The sequence below is a fragment of the Chinchilla lanigera genome, unplaced genomic scaffold (assembly GCF_000276665.1).
Source record: "Chinchilla lanigera isolate Chin_1 unplaced genomic scaffold, ChiLan1.0 scaffold00031, whole genome shotgun sequence".
Classification (NCBI taxonomy): Eukaryota; Metazoa; Chordata; class Mammalia; order Rodentia; family Chinchillidae; genus Chinchilla; species Chinchilla lanigera.
Window position 1 is genome coordinate 5,221,894 of NW_004955432.1, and position 16,228 is coordinate 5,238,121.

The 16,228-nt window shown below is 40.2% G+C and overlaps 1 protein-coding gene and 1 pseudogene across 1 annotated transcript in view; one reads left to right on the plus strand and one right to left on the minus strand.

The window, feature by feature from the left end:
- The window catches only part of Slc25a40 (solute carrier family 25, member 40), a gene marked incomplete at its 5' end in the record, with an annotated part of 53,391 nt that overhangs the window by 30,697 nt on the left and 6,466 nt on the right, over positions 1-16,228 (minus strand).
- LOC102026461 lies at positions 552-1,541 on the plus strand (annotated as a pseudogene).

A 16,228-nucleotide genomic window follows, 5' to 3' on the forward strand; every position in this document is an offset into this window, starting at 1 on the left:
ATGCAAACACACACACATGAATTTATTAAGAGCTGTCTGCTGGAAAGGCATAGAAGCAAGATGCCCCAGCAGCAATATACATACATACTACCTGATTAAGTGACTCTCCTCCTTTAATGAAAGGAACCACAGCTTATGCCAGGTGTAGTGCCGGAAAAATAAAAGATAAAGGGTGTAAGAGAGTGACAGAGGCCAGGTGCTAGTGGCAGGACAGAGACCAGGCAATGTATCCTTGTTGGAGGTGGTAGCACAGGACTGAGCAAGCTTTACTGAGCCCCTACTACTACCCGCCAGGCATGGGGAGTTGCAGCAGAGAGCTGGCTGAGAAGGATGATCATAAATACAAGGCAGATCACCACTGCCTCACACAATCTGTGCTCAGAGCCAGGCTCACAGGTAGCTGTCCCCTTCTTTCTGCTCTACCTAGGTGATGGAGGCACAGGCTTTGTAGCTCAACTACTACCATATCCCCAGCATGCTCTGAAGATGCTATTATCACTGGGTTCCTCACTGTCCTTCCTTTGCTGAGCTAGCCTGAGCTAGCTCCTAATTACCTCATGGCTAACTAACTTATGAACCTGATGAACATGGCTGAGTTAAAACTCAAACGCCTGATTGAACCATCTCTGAACCTGTGGAGGACTCCAAACTCTACAAGCCTCTCAAATAATCCTTCCTGGTGACAGAACACTAAACATGGCTTGAAAGCCAAGAAAACTTTTCTTGCACAAAATAAATCCTTCTAGGGGCCTCTAGAACAGATGGAAAAACTTGTATCAGAAGCTTCAGAGATAACAGCAAATGTTAAAGATCTTCGAGGATGGAAGACACCAGTAGGCAGGGAAGAACCTAGCTTCCTTTGACATTAATGGAAAAGAAACTTTCAGAATATATGAAAGTACTGATCAACAAAAAGGAACTTCTCAGTGAATTCTATGAACCAAGTTTGTTGGTGGGTCTGAATGTCATTAATGTTAATTTCTGCATGAAAGAAGATCTGGACTCTCAGGGTGAAATTAAAGCCTTTTCCACGCATCTCAAGGATGGGAATGTCAGTAACAATAGTTAAAGGGATGGTCAAATTACTGCAACTCTGGACCAGAACTATGTAGAGGACCTCAACAGACATGTGAATTCTACTGTAAGTAACCTTCAGGCATAAACAGATGCATTAGAAAAATCCAACACTAAACTGACAAAGGAGCTTGCACTTGCAAACTACAGGACTATTACTCTATAAGAAGTGGAATCTAATCGGAAGGGTCCTAAGCAAAACAGAACTGAGGAAGGATAAGCAGAAACTGAAGTAAAAAAGCATTTTAAGGAGACACAATGGTGACTGATGTGGAAAAAGAACTGGCGATCCAGATCAGTGTCAGACAGGCAAGGAATTAGCTAAGAAGATGCTGGAGAAGGAAGTCTGTGAGAAGCAAGAGGTCCTGGTATCTCTGAGGCAGCAACTAGAAGACCTCAGAGTTCTCAAGCATGGACTTGCCTTTAAACTGCAGAGCTCAGACTTAAGAGTAAAACAGAAAAGTGAACTAACCACTCTTGTTTTGTTTTGTTTTTGAGACAGAGTCTAACTATGTAGTTAAAATAACCAGCAGGATGCTAGGAAAGGTTCCCTGAAGCCAGAACCCAAGGCAAATGGCAAACACAGAGCCCCTGGGAGAAACCACAGGCTGCAGTCTCACCCTAAGCATGAACAGGATCAGTTGCTGCTCTCTGAAAAGCCACAAGGGTGTCAGCTATGCCAGGAAGATGGCAGCCTGACAAAGAAATACAAGAACTGCTGAGGAACCTCTGTAATGCCTGTTCAACAAACTAACTGCCTCTTCCTTCAAGCCTGAGCAAGTATGTAATCCCCATCACAAACAGCTGATAAACCAATATTCTACCAGCCTGCCATGACACTGGAGGCCAAGACCGGGAGCAGAACATCCATGCAAGGCCCTGATGTCAGGACCCCCTAAAGCCCAGTCCTTAGAGTCAAGTAGAGAGCTGATAGGAATGGTTTAAGTAAACCATGTCCAGAGAGAAAAGGCAGTGTTTGGGGGAACTGGCAATTCTGCTCATTTTTCCTAATGACTATATAAATAAAAATTACTCAGTTGGCCCTTTCTTTTCTACATCAAAACCAACCCACTGGAAGGGCTTATTTTATAGCATACCTTGGATGGGCTATTTATTTTTAAGAATAATAGCTGGGCATATAGCTCAGAGCCGGGGATATAGTTCAAAGTCAGGGATATAGCTCAAGTCGGGGATATAGCTCAGAGACACAGTGCCACCTAGCTAGCATGAGGTAGTAAGTTCAATTCCCATTACCCCCCACAAAAAAGAATAATGATAATAATACTGGGGTTGATGCAATATGAGAGAGTCCAAGCAGATAACAATAAAAAGAAAGGGCTGGAGATGTAACTCAGTGGTGAAGCACTTGCGTAGCATGTAGTACACCCTGGGTATTGTCCCCCAGCACCATGGAGGGAGGGGTAAAAAAAATAAAAGGATCATGGCCCTCTACTGCATTTGGAGATTTGGAGTGGGGAAAGTTAAAAAATGAGATCAAAATGACACATGCCTATTTTCCCAGGTGCTGGAAGACAAAAACACTATTTCCTCTTCACTCCTACTGACTGACTCTTTTTTAAGCACCCTACCAAACTGAACCCAAACTCAGAGAAAGACAATAATATACATCTGAATATATTTAAAATATTGTAATATAATTTCAGAACCAACCAGAATTTTCTAATTTTGGCCTGTAAGTGTTTTCATTAGGAGACCAAGAAAGAACATTTGTTGTTTTCCTACTTTATGGCTTCAAAAGTAAGAACTTGCCCTTTCCAGCATCCCCTACTACAAAAAAGCCATCAAGAACTCTTCCCAGTCTCTCCAAGTCATGATGGAAATTTGGAAGGTGCTTTACATGTGAAATTTTTCTTTTATGCATAGGAAGTACTGGTTAAATTAAAGCTAAATCAGGTATAGAGTAAACAAGTTTTATTTGTTAGTGGTTGAGAACAATTAGCTCATTATTAACCTGCTCCATGAAAAAGAATCAGAGATGATAAAAAGGTTTTTTGGAAAGGACAAATACCCAAAACATCTCTAAGATACTCTACAGGAAAAAGAGAGAGTATATTCAGCCAGGGCACTAAAGAATTGCTGTATGCTATTTTGATTTTGTTACACTATAGTGTTTAGATTGTTTGCATCTAATTAATATCTAAGAAAATATAATTTTGTGACTAGTTTAGAATTCTGGGATATCTATACTCTGGACCATGTTATTTAGTATAACTTCTCTCCTAAACTGGGTTAAAGCCTGAGAAAGAGTATGCTGTTCAGTAAGTCTGGACTGTTACTACGAAAAGATAAAGTTTAAAAGTACAAAAGGCTAATAAAATTAATAATTCTGGCTTAAAATTAAAAAAGAAAAAGATGAGTCTAAAGCATCATATAGTGCTAAAAAATAGATGGTAAGAAAAGCTGGACAGCAAAGATACCAAAATGAAAGAGGTGCCAGTTGGCACAGTGGTTACACTGTAGCAAAAAACTCTGCAACTTTAAAGGTTGAATTTAAAGGTGATTTATTAGTTTACATGGGGAAGGAAGTTTCAAGAGAGAAAATCACTCAGGCAGTGGCATGAGTATTATTGGCTGCTTTTAGCCAAATTTACAGTGAGAATCAGGAGCAAAGGAGCAGAGTACAAAGATACAAATTTGTACAGCTTATCCAGAAAAGGACCACACTTAAGGTTTTAGCCAAGGAGGCTGCACTAACAAGCCTAGTGCTTTAAGCTGGGAAAGGAAAAGATGCCTTGAGGACATCCCAGAAGTAGGCCAGAGAAAGGATAGAATGTTCTAAGTGGAGCGTACTGTGCACTTCTGGTGTAGGATCAGAGCCAGAACGCTGACAGGAAGGTGAGCAAAGGCTACCTAAGTGTGGTTTCAGATGGAAATGAGGATTTTACTGGAAACTGGACTAAAGAGCAAGACTAATCTACTAGAACTGAACTAGAGTTAAAATTTCCCATATTTCAGAATTAAAGGTATAAAAATATAAATGTGCTTCAAAGACTTTCTTTTGTTTGAGAAGAGAGCCCTGAAATCCTCCGCTCATCCAGTAACACTGAGAGGTCACTGTAGCCATGCTTCAAGCAAGCCCAAGAACAGCTTGCGCTGGTGGTAGATTTTGTCATCGTGAACAGAATGCTAGTTTGCAGGCACACAGAATATAGGAATTAAGGCATCTATTCATGCAGGCTTTGAGGACTTCAAAGGAAAACCTGGGAAGACAGTGTGTGCCAGGACGAGCATCTCTGTACATGCCCTCTGACCGGGTAATATATGAAGCTGGGAGAGTGAAGCTGAAGCAGCATTGGAGGCCCCAGGAAGCAAAAGATGCCAGGAACATCAAGTGCCTGCCAAAAGACACTGCAGGCAACATGCACAGTCAGCCCGAGAGAATGGCTTTGAGAAAAAAAAAAAGAGAGAGAGAGTAGCCATGAGGGCTGCAAACAGCAAATCCACAGGGATGAGGCTTTCCAACATCTTACCACAGTATGCACTCGATCCCACAACATTCCTAAGAGCACACGTTATACTACAGTGTGTTCTTGTAGTAGTAGAAATATCTTCTGAACCTTAACCAAAATAGCTCCATTTAAGAGCCAAGCATGGTGGTGCACGCCTGTAATCTCAGCATTTGGCAGGTTGAGGCAGGAGGATCACTGAGAGTTTGAGGACAGCGTGGGCTACATAGTGAGTTCAAGGCCAGCCTGGACGACATAGCAATACCGTGTCTTAAAACAAACAAACAAACAAAAACTTGAAGAGTGCAGCAAAGCATTACTCAGATAGGTACAAAAGACAGCAATAAAAAAACCAAAAGAACTTGATCTTAAAACACCTGACAGGAAAATATGACCAGAGGATAGTATAATTGATAGTAATATTAAAAAAAAGAACTACACTGGATCTAAAAAAGGGGCTCTAACCACTGTGCCAGCTGCTCTAAGATCTACCTTTAAGACAGAAAGAGAGAAAAAGACAGAGACAGAGAGGCAGAAAGAGAGAAAGACAGAGAGAGAGAGAATGAGAGAGAGTGAGAGTGAGAGTGAGAGTGAGAGTGAGAGTGAGAGTGAGAGTGAGAGAAAGAAAGAAAGAAAGAAAGAAAGAAAGAAAGAAAGAAAGAAAGAAAAAGAAAGAAAAGGGGCCGGGGATTTAACTCAGTGGCACAGCGCCTGCCTGGCAAGCACAAGGTCATGAGTTCAATTCCCGGTCCGGAGGGAAAAAAAAAAAAAAAAGAAAAGAAAAGAAAGAACAAAGAAAGAAGGGGAGAGATACACCAATGGTCAGTGTCCTGGACAAATAAGCTGACATATTCCAACAATTTCTAGTCATATCTGTGGCATCTTAACATGTAAAGAACACATCAAGTCCACCAAAGAGTAGCTCAGGAACCACTGGCTTGGGCTTTCCTATGCCTCTGTGCCCACAAAGCATTCTGTGTCTGATATGATAAAAGAGAGGAGGGAGGGAAAGAGGAAAGCTGGAAGGGGAGTACAGGGAAAGGGACAGAGAGATCTTCATTCATCTCTATGATTAAGGAAGATAAAGTCTCTCTGGGGAGAAAATGACACAGTGAGAGAGAGGACAGAGGACAGAAAGAGGACAAAGGACAAACTTCTGGCCCCTTAACCTGTTTCTCATTAAAAGCATGATTTGTGTTTTCTTCTGAGGCAATCAGGAACTTAAAAGTTGCTTTTGCTAAAACAAACAAACAATGAATCCTCACTTGGCCCTGTAGATGCCCAGCGGATGAGTGACCAGAACAAAGCTTGGGCTTTTTGCTCTCCTTTACACCTCAGAACTCCGGGTCCAGTCTTTGCTCTGCTCTGCACATAGGCATGTTAATCATTCAGGGCATGACTGTCTGAAAACTCACTATACAAGGTTTACTTAACCCTAAAGTTATATAACCTATCCATTGCCCTTCAAGACTGAAGATACCAAGATAAAAGATTTCCAGAGACATTCAATTATCACAAGTGGCCAGAAGACTCCAGTTATTGCTCTAAACCTAAGGTAATCTTGGATTCCACCAAAGCCTCCACAAAACTGAGACTGCCCCAAGCAGAAACAATCAACTCATGGACATGGAATTAAGAGTTAAGGACTTCTGGAGCCAACCTGCAAAATCAGAACTGACACTACAGCAGAAAAGCAACCCCCCAAGGCAGTATTAAAGTTTCTGTTAGCTGCCCAGGTAACCTCCAGTTTACTTCAGTTCCTGCTACAGTTCCTGCTACTTCTGTTTCCCAGAAACAGCTGGTCACTATGATGCACACTGTAGGAACCAATCCCCAGTTGACAAGCCATTCTACCTCTGTACTTCCCCTTTGTAACCCCATAAAAACCTCCCTCCCTGAGCACTCAGGGCCTGACATTTTTTAGAAGTTAGTGTGAACATTAAATAAATCTGCCTCCAAATCTGGGGAGACATTTTGGTGTTTCTGGTTGCCGTTGCATCTGGTGCCTTGGCCAGGAAGATCAACCATGCTGATCTCTTTGGTCACTGGTCTGGGCCTTGTGGACAAAACAAGCACTTCTCCAGCTCCCAACAGGAAGATATACCCTTGAGATTCCTCAAGTCCTCTTGGAAGTCTGCAGGAGGATTCCTGGCTCCCTACTCAAGAGGCTCATATCAGACCCAAAAGGGAGGAGGACACAGTCTGTCTGCTGTAAAGGCCTCACAAAGGACATGCATGGCCTCACAAAGAACATGAAAAATTACTGATTACTCCCCCGCTTGTCCTTTCCACCTGCATCCTTCCGCATTCTAGCTACTCCCTGAAACTCCCTAAAATGTATCGTTCCTTTCTTTTAAGTTTCCTATAGTTTCTTGGAAGACTGCTTCACAAAGACTTTGCTTGCCAAGCAGGATGTGGTTTTTTGGCTTAAAAGCTGCTCCCACCCCTGGTTTGCTGCTGATCTGATCCTACCCTGCGTGGAGGCTCTCCGTCAGTTGCTGGCCAGCTAATAAGGGCTCATTCTTAAATCTCAATTGGCGATCTGTGCGTTTTGGTGTTTGTCGGTTGGTACCTTGGTTCGGTTCTGAGTCCAGAACACCTGCCTGTTTTCTGTAAGACCCCCAGGGGTATCTAGTTTCAGTCTGTGCCTGCTCAGTTTAAGCAGAAAGAGAACTTGCTCACCTCCCCATGGTATGGGGAGGGCATGTTTTTTTGTTTTTTTTTTTTTGGTTTTTCTCTGGTACCGGGGACCAAACTCACGACCTTGCGCTTGCCAGGCAGGCGCTTTGCTGCTGAGCTAAATCCCCAGCCCCGGGAGGGCATGTTTTAACCTCTGAGTGCCTGAATGATTGTATGAGTGTTTTGGGGTTTTTTTTTTCTTGGTACCAGGAAATGAACTCAGGACCTTGCACTTGCCAGGCAGGCACTGAGCTGCTGAGCTATACCCCCAGCCCTGTGTGTTTGTAATAGACAGTGAAAGCAATAGACTGCTCTGTCTGTGCTCCATGGTGCGGATATGGGATTCCTCTCCAAATTACAGAGCTTGATTGGACCCTAACCTGAGGTTAGGACAAAACAGAGAACCTACCTATGCTTCTCCATAGTCCAGACAGTCCCGATATTGCTGAGAGGAAAGCGGCCAGGCAGGCACCCATCCTTTGTCTGTTGTGCCACTGTTCAAGGGTACGCCACACGCACACATAGGGAGTCAGCAATGAGAACTAGTCTAAACCCACAGTCCCTGACTGCAGGCCCAAGAATTTTAAAAAGGGCTTTTCTGGTGACTACAGAATTAAAATGAAACCAAACTGCTGCTCCCTGAGCCTGAACAAGACCTGAGAATTCCTCCTTGGCACATGCCACTGCAGATCCCACTGGGCCAGTTCTGCACCCAACAAAAAGAATCAAAGCAATCCAGTCAAGCACCTCTCACAGGGAGAAGCCCTTCAGACTTTCACGAGACTCTATGAAGCCTACAGGGTCTATACCCCTTCACCCTAAGGGCCCTGAAAATCCACAGAAGATAAATGCAGCCTTCATTGCACAAAAGCACCTGCATCCACAAGAAAATCCAGTCTGATAGACTACCATACCTTCTGAACAAAGACCAATATGCAAATTATATGGGCTACGGACACTAGAAAAATAAATGTCCATTCAGACTAAAAGATAACAACTCTTACAATCGTCTGACAGGCCCAGATTAGGCCAGACTGGGCTCTCTTCTTCAGCTGGGTCACTGGGAGCCCACAGTTCACCTCCATATTGGGAGCCAACTCATGTCTTTCCTGGTAGACAGCCAACTTACTGCCCCTCTGTCAAAAATCTACCATGGCTGGGGCAACTGGCACTCTTGCATCTCTTCCTTTCTACCAGGCACAGACTTGTAGCCTGGAAGGATACTAGAATCCCCTATACCACTTCTGGGAAAAGACATCTTCTTCAAGTTAAAGGCATCAAGTCAGTCAGCTTCCTTCTCATTTAACCCTGCACTTTGAAAGGTGGTCCTAACTCTTACTGTTCCCCAAAAGAACAAAGCCTGCATCAGCCTGAGACAGATAATCACAATCCTGAAATTCTGAAACCTCTTCTCCAGAGGTATGAGCAAAAACTTGCCTCAAGGCCTGGCCATCAACCATGCTCCCATAGTGACTGAACGCCACCTCACCACAACCCCCATTGCTGTCAGACAATATCCTATGTCACAAGAAGCACAAACAGGCATCCAGCCACACCTCAGCTGCCTAAAGCAGTCTGAGATCCTGAAAAACTGTTGATCAGCTTAGAACTCTCCTCTCCTCACAGTAAAAATGCCCAATGGGGATTACTAGACCGTACAAGATCTCTGTGCCATCAACAATGGAGCCATCACCTTGCACTCCGTGGTTCCCAGCTCATACACCCTTATTGGACTGCTACCTCCAGATGCCACCTGGTTTACATGTCGATTTAAAAGATGCCTTTTTCTGCTTGTGGGTTGCTCCCATTGCCCTATGACTGGAAAGATCCTGATACAGGACAAAAAGAGGTCAGCTCCTCTGATTGTGAAACTCCATTCCAGGGCAACCCCCACCTGCATTAAACAGTACCCCACACCACAAGAGGCTCAACAAGGGATTCAACCATACATCCAGAGGCCCCACAACTGCAAAATATTCACAAACTGTCAAAACTAGTGAAATACTTTCTTCTGCCTGTAAAGAAACACAGTGAGAAATCTAAACCAGTTCAGAATCTCTGAGCTGTCAATGCCACTGCAGCTGCTCTCTACCCTGAAGTCCCAAACCCATAGACCTCAGTCTTCTGTCACCCACAGCCTGCTGGTACGCCTACCTGGACGTAAAGGATGTCTCCTGCCTTCGGTTGACTCCTAACAGCCAGCATCTCTTCACCTTTAAAAAAGACCCCAGTTCTGAACTTAAAAGTTAACTGACCTGGGCTCAATTTCCCAGAGGTTCAAAACTTTGTTTATCCTCTTTGGAGGATAAAAACAATGATCAACTAGAGTCTAGCCTTAGTGATGGTGAACCTTTTAGAGACCAACTGCCTGACCTGCAACCCAAAACCTACTTATTTATTCCAAAGTGCCAACACTGCAATTAAACTTGAATAGTTGAGAAAAAAACTCATACATTAACATCTTTTGTCTTAAAAGAAAAACACAGTAATATGCATGCCATAGGTTTGTCACTCCTGGCTTAGCCCATCCCTGCTCCTTTAAGGCTCTTCTCTTCCTTTTGTTGATGGGTCAGTCAGGTGCTCTAGAGAGCTATGCCCTCTTCAGCTCCTCTAGCTGAGGTCCCTTCCTCATTTTCTCTTACTTTCTAACTCTAATAAATCACCCTATGCCTCAAAAATGAGAGAGATCTCATTAATAAACTATCTCCCTATAGAACTACTAAATAAAAAAAATCCAATATCAATTAAAATGTGAAAGAACAAACAGAACAAAATAGCAAAGCTACAGAGAATTAATAAAACCAAAATTTGTTATTTAAAAAGACTGACAAAACTGACAAACTTTTATTAACTAGAATGCCAGGAAAAGAAAGAAAACTTAAATTACTAAAGTCAGGTATGACAGTGGAGACATTACTATCAGTTTTACATAACTATTCTTAAAGGAGAGTATTATGGACAAGTACATACCAAATAATCAGTCTAGATGAAACAGACAAATTTAGTAGAAACAAGCTACTAAATCTGACTCTAGAAGAAACAGGAAACCTAAACAGACTTATAAGAAGTAAAGAGATTTTTTATTTAATCAAAATACGCCATGAGAAAAGCCCAGGGCCTCATGGCTTCATAATTGAATTCTACTAATATTTTTTTTTTGGTATCGGGAATTGAACTCAGGACTTTACGCTTGCCAGGCAGGCACTTGTACCACTGAGCTATATCCCCAGCCCCTGAGCTTTATTCCTGGCCCTCTACTAACATTTTTTAAAAATTTTAGTATCAGTCCTTCTAAAATTCTTCCAATAAATAAAGGAAAAAAAGCTCTTCAAGAGCTTTTCAAGTGACAGTTTTTCAGGCAGAGAATACCTGTGAGTCTCTCTGCTTTTATTTCTCAGGGTTCATGAGGTTCACTAAAGTATAAATGAGAACTCTGTGTTGTGTTTCTTCAAAGGTGACCTCTTCTTTCCTTTCTGAGCCTAGGTGTCTTTCTCTTTGCTGGTGGACTCTGGAATGAATGTCATTACTGCTAAGTGTTTAAAGCAATCTAGGAAAATTGTTTCCTTCCAGGGCACTTTTTCCTGCTTTTTCTTGACCCAACTTTTATAGGCACTCTTGTAATATGAAGGTCAAGGTCCCTGTTGGGTGCTTCACCCCCAGCTCCCATTCATGGAGCATCTTCCTATTCTTCATGGTACATTTCACAGTTGTGATGTGCTTTCACAGAACCAATTATGCTTTTGACTGCATTTCTGTAGTGTTCTTATCATTTTATGGTAGGTTTCTTTTAAAAACTAGTTGAAATAGAGTATTACTCAGCTATAAAAAAGATAAACTCGAGGCTTTTATAGGCAAATGGATGCAGCTAAAGACCATACTCATAAATGAAATAAATCGGACCCACATGTGTAAACATCATATTGTCTCCCTAGTGTAAGAACCTCAAAGAGTAAATAAAACCCAAAATGTACAAAAGATATTATGAAAGGGAAAGAAATTGCTCAAAGGAAGAAACAACTGGGACGAGGGAAAGGAGAAAAAGAAAGAAAGAAGGGAAAAAATATATAGAGAGAAGGATAGCTAGGATAATTGCACTGCTGATGCCTAATGGTTTATGGAAAGAAACAGTTAATACTTAAATTTTTTTGACCAATTTTGCATGCTTATATCTGGTAATCGAACAACTAATTTGAAGACAATAACACGCAATATAACAACCATTGGTGAATTCCTACCATCTTGTCTAGTGAAGCTCTGTATCATTTCTATTTTTTTTTATCATTTTTTATTCTCTTTAATGGTTTGATCAATCTTGCATTCTTAAATCTGGTACTCTGAGCAACTTCACTGAAGACAACAATATGCAATATAATAACCCCTATTAATTCCTATCATTTTGATTTGAAACCCTGTATCATTTTTATTATTTTTGCTTTGTTTTGTTTTTGTCTATGTCGTTATTTTGTTATTGTTTTTAAAAATTCTCTTTAAAATAAAAATTTTAAAAACATAGTTCAAATTTAATTGATTTGGACATGCCACCTTTCCCTTTTTTGGTCTTTCTTTTTGCAGTTACTGGAGAATTGAACCCAGGCTCTTCACACTGAGCTCCATTCCCAGCCCATTTTAGTTTTCATTCTGATACAGGCTCTGGCTAAGTCACTAAATTGCCCAGACTGGGAAGGAACTTGCAGTTCTCCTGTTTCAGTCTCCCAGAGTGCTGGGATTATAGGCATGTGCCACCATGCCCAGTTTACCTTTTTGAAAATACTGTAGCAGCTGTTTGCTGAATTCCATCTTTCATTTGGCTGTTGTTTCTTTTAGTTACCAAGTCTAGTTGCTTACCTAATCTCTTGGTAGCTGCCAGGGCTTGCAGCTTCTACTATATAATAAATTTTCATTAACCTTAAAAAAATAAAAATAAAAATAAAGGAGAAAACACTTCCAAATACACTTTGTGAAACCAGAATTACCCTGATATCAAAGCCAGATGATATCACAAGAAAACTAGGGACCAAAGCTCTTATGAATATAGACACAAAATTTCTCAACAAAATACTAGTAAATCACATCCAGCTCTATGCTGAAGTAATTATATATCATGACCAAGTGGGTTCTGCCCCAGAAATGCAAGGCTGCTTCAACGCACAAAAAAAAAAATCAATCAAAGGGCTGGGGATTTAGCTCAGCGGCACAGCACCTACCTGGCAAGCGCGACATCGTGAGTTTGAGTCCCAGTATGGAGGGGGAGGGGAATCAATCAATGGAAACCTAACATTAATTAAATGAATGGGAAAAAAATACATCAGCAACTCAACTGGGACAGGAAACACATTTGACAAATCCAATACCCTTTCATTACACAGTCTACATAGCAGGAAAAGGGAACTTCATCAACCTGATAAAGGCCTCTACAAAAAATCCATAAATATTTACTGGAGAAACACTGAAGACTTTCCTCCTAGGATGAAAGAAGAAAAACATAATCTACTCTCACTTCTTTGCTACACTATAGTATTGCAAGTTTTACCTAAGGCAACTGAACAATAAAAAGTAATAAAAGGTATCCAGATTTGAAAGGAAGCCATCTATACTCACAGATGACATGAGCTGATATCTGTAATATCCTAAAGAATGCACACATAGTTATTAAAGTAATAAATGAATTTAGTAAAGTTGCAAATACAAGATCAACATGTAATAGGTATATTTCTGTACCTATATATCCATCTTTGTCCTAGCAATGAACGTAAAAATGAAGTTTAAAAACAATTACATTTACAAAAGCATGAAATACATTCGAGAACAAGAATAAACTTAATCAAGGAGGTATGGGACTAATACAATGAAAATTTCAAAATCATACTCCAACTAAAGACTTAAACAGACAAGCATCCTGTATTATAAATTAGAATCCATAATATTAAGGTGGTAATACCCTATGAATCTGATTGAATTGTTAAAATTTTTCAACTGCTTTTTTTGCAGAAATGGATAAACTGATCCTAAACTTCAAAGAATTTCAAGAAACTGAATAGTCAACACAATCTTGAAGAAAACAAATCTTTAGGACTCAAGACTTCCCAATTTTAGAGGTAAAAAGCTACACTAATTAAAACAGTACAGTACTGGCAACAGAGAAGGAATAAAAATAGTGTCTTTTGGGTATAAAGTTTTTTGCTGTGTTGAAAATGTTCTGGAGTTAGGTAATGGTGATGTTTGCACACTATGCTAATGTTCTAGAAACAGTAAACAGTACACTTCAAATCTGCTGAAGTGGTGAATTTTATGATTTTTAAAAGTTTATAGAATACACCAGTTTACACCCTAAAAGTGACAAAGATGTGAAATAACTAGGACTCTCATAGATTGCTGGATAAGAGTTTAAAACTTTAGTAGTTTTTATACTGCCATTCAGTTAACATGTGATCCAGCAATTCCAAGAGAAATGAAACATATTCAATAAAACACTTGCATACAAATGTTCACAGCAACTTTACTCACAGTAGCCCTATGCTAGAAATAATCCAAATACCTATGAACAGGTAAATGGGTGTATATATATATATATATATACACACACACACACACACACACACACACACACACACACATGAATAGTAGCCAGTAAAAAAGAATGAACTATATGTAACATGACTGAATCACAAAAATACACTCTGCAACATAATTACAATCCACAAAATATATATAGCATATATAGTTTTATTATTTATTTATTTATTTATTTATTTATTTGAGAAAGGGTCTCACTATGTAGTACAGGCTAGGCTGGCCTTGAACTCACAGTGATCCTCTTACCACCATGCCTCACTATGGTTTTATTTACATTAAACTGCAATATGGGCAAAATTATTTTGTAATAATAGAAATCTGAAGAGTGTTATTTCTGGTCAGAGAAGAGAGATTGAAAAGCGGAAGGAAGTGTCCTCAGTTGACTGACAGAAATGTTCTACATTTTGACTGGATGATGATACAGATATCTATCTACCTATCTATATTTGTTAAGAGTTCATCAGTACGTATGCTTAAGCTAAATGTAGTATATGTGGATTACACTGTATGTGGATTAAGATAAGTGTATTGTATGTGGATTAAGTGTATTATAAGTGGTAATAGAACTTCTAAAAATTTACGTGATGAGACTTCTGTAGGTCTTACAGTGAACCATCTCATTGGATGTAGCATGTTGTAGGTGCTCAACACAGAAGAAAAGCAGGAACCAGAGTCAGTATATCATTTTACTGTCATGGCTAAATACTATGTGTTTAGTACTATCCTAAAGGAACTGACAGTTTAGTTCAGGGTGTAAGAGCCTCTAAACCAGTTTCTTATCTGTAATACCACCGACAGACGCCACAGCAGCCTCTGAATCTTATTTTCTCAAAGAGATCCACTTCCATTCTCCATCTTTGATAATTCACTTATGCTGTATTTGAAGATCTGATAATGCTGAATGTACCCTGTTTTCCTAGCTCACTCTCACCGGAGACAAGGACTTCAGTGCCACAGCCACTAACCACGCCTATCCTTTCATAAGCTAATTCTGTGAAACTGAGAACGTAAACCTCAAAGAATGTTAGGTCTTCCAATTCACCAGGCTTGAGAGACTATGAAATGTGAAAATTGCCAGGCATGGTGGTGCATGCCTGTAATCCCACCACTGGGGCGGCTGAGGCAGGAGGATCTTTGTGAGTTAGAGACCAGCCTGGGCTACAAAGTGAGCTCAAGGCCAGCCTAAACTGCATAGTGAGACCCTGTCTCAAAAAGATAAAAAAAAAAAAAAAAGTGAAAATTAAATAATAGCAATAGCAACAGAACATACTTCAGAAGTAAGACATCAACAGCTATCAAAGGAATCAAATAGGAATTAATAATACTGAAGGTCCTAAATAAGCAGAAGATAAAGGTTGGAATCTAAGCTAGGTTGCCACAGGTAGGAAAAACAATTGATAACCAGGAGGAAAGACTTAAGCAAAACAGAAAAAAAAGTGGTAAATATTCTGTACTTGGGGGACCAAGGATGAAACTCGGAAGTGCAATGCCTGCCTGACAAGCACAAGGCCCTGAGGAAAAAACAAAGACCAAAAAACCAGTTTTTTTGTACTTGGATATGTGCAACAGAACCTGAAAAAAACACATTAGGTCTCAAATGGTAATCACAGAAAGTTGTGGAGTAGACTGAGCAAATATTACCTTCATTTACAGATGAGAAATTCTAAAATATGTCCAAGGTCATAAAACTATAGGGCCAGTACTGAATGAAATTTATTTCTCCTGATTCACAAGCAAATGTTCATCTAATCAGACCATCAGTGTTCTCCCATTTTACTTAATAGAACTCTTTAAGCAAGTATCTTACACAAATAATACTTCCCCCATTTGTTCATTCCTCAACATAAACCCTTCATCACAAGGATTCTTCTCAAGCACATTTTCAAGCTTACCAATGAAACATCGTTATTATGACAGGTGTGGTTTCTATCTTTTACTGGCCATAGGTATATAACTAAGTGCTCCTTCTGTGGCTACTAAAAGATTTGCAGTCCAATAACACTTCTTCAAAAAACTAACCTGAGTAAGGAATCCAATTTTCCTAAACCCTGAAAACCTCCCAAAGACCCAATCTTCCTCTCCTATCACTGCACTTTACAGTTTTCTAACAGTACACATAATCTCTCTCAAGTTCAAATCCATCATTTTTATCTAGCACTTGCCTTCACTATCTACTCAAAATCTCATTAAGAAAATCAACATCTTCCACTTCAAATTTAAGGCCTATTATTCAAGTCTTGGCCTTTTTGAACTTTCTTGGAGATGGAAGCACTCCCACGGTTCACTAGAACAACTAATGAGCTCTCTTACTCTGCCAGGCATTACACTAAGATTTCGAAAATATTCTATTTAATCTTCACAACAGCTCTAACTTTACAATAGCTCTAAACCATTTATTAACCTTTTCACAGATTAAAACTGAGGCCCAAGATTAA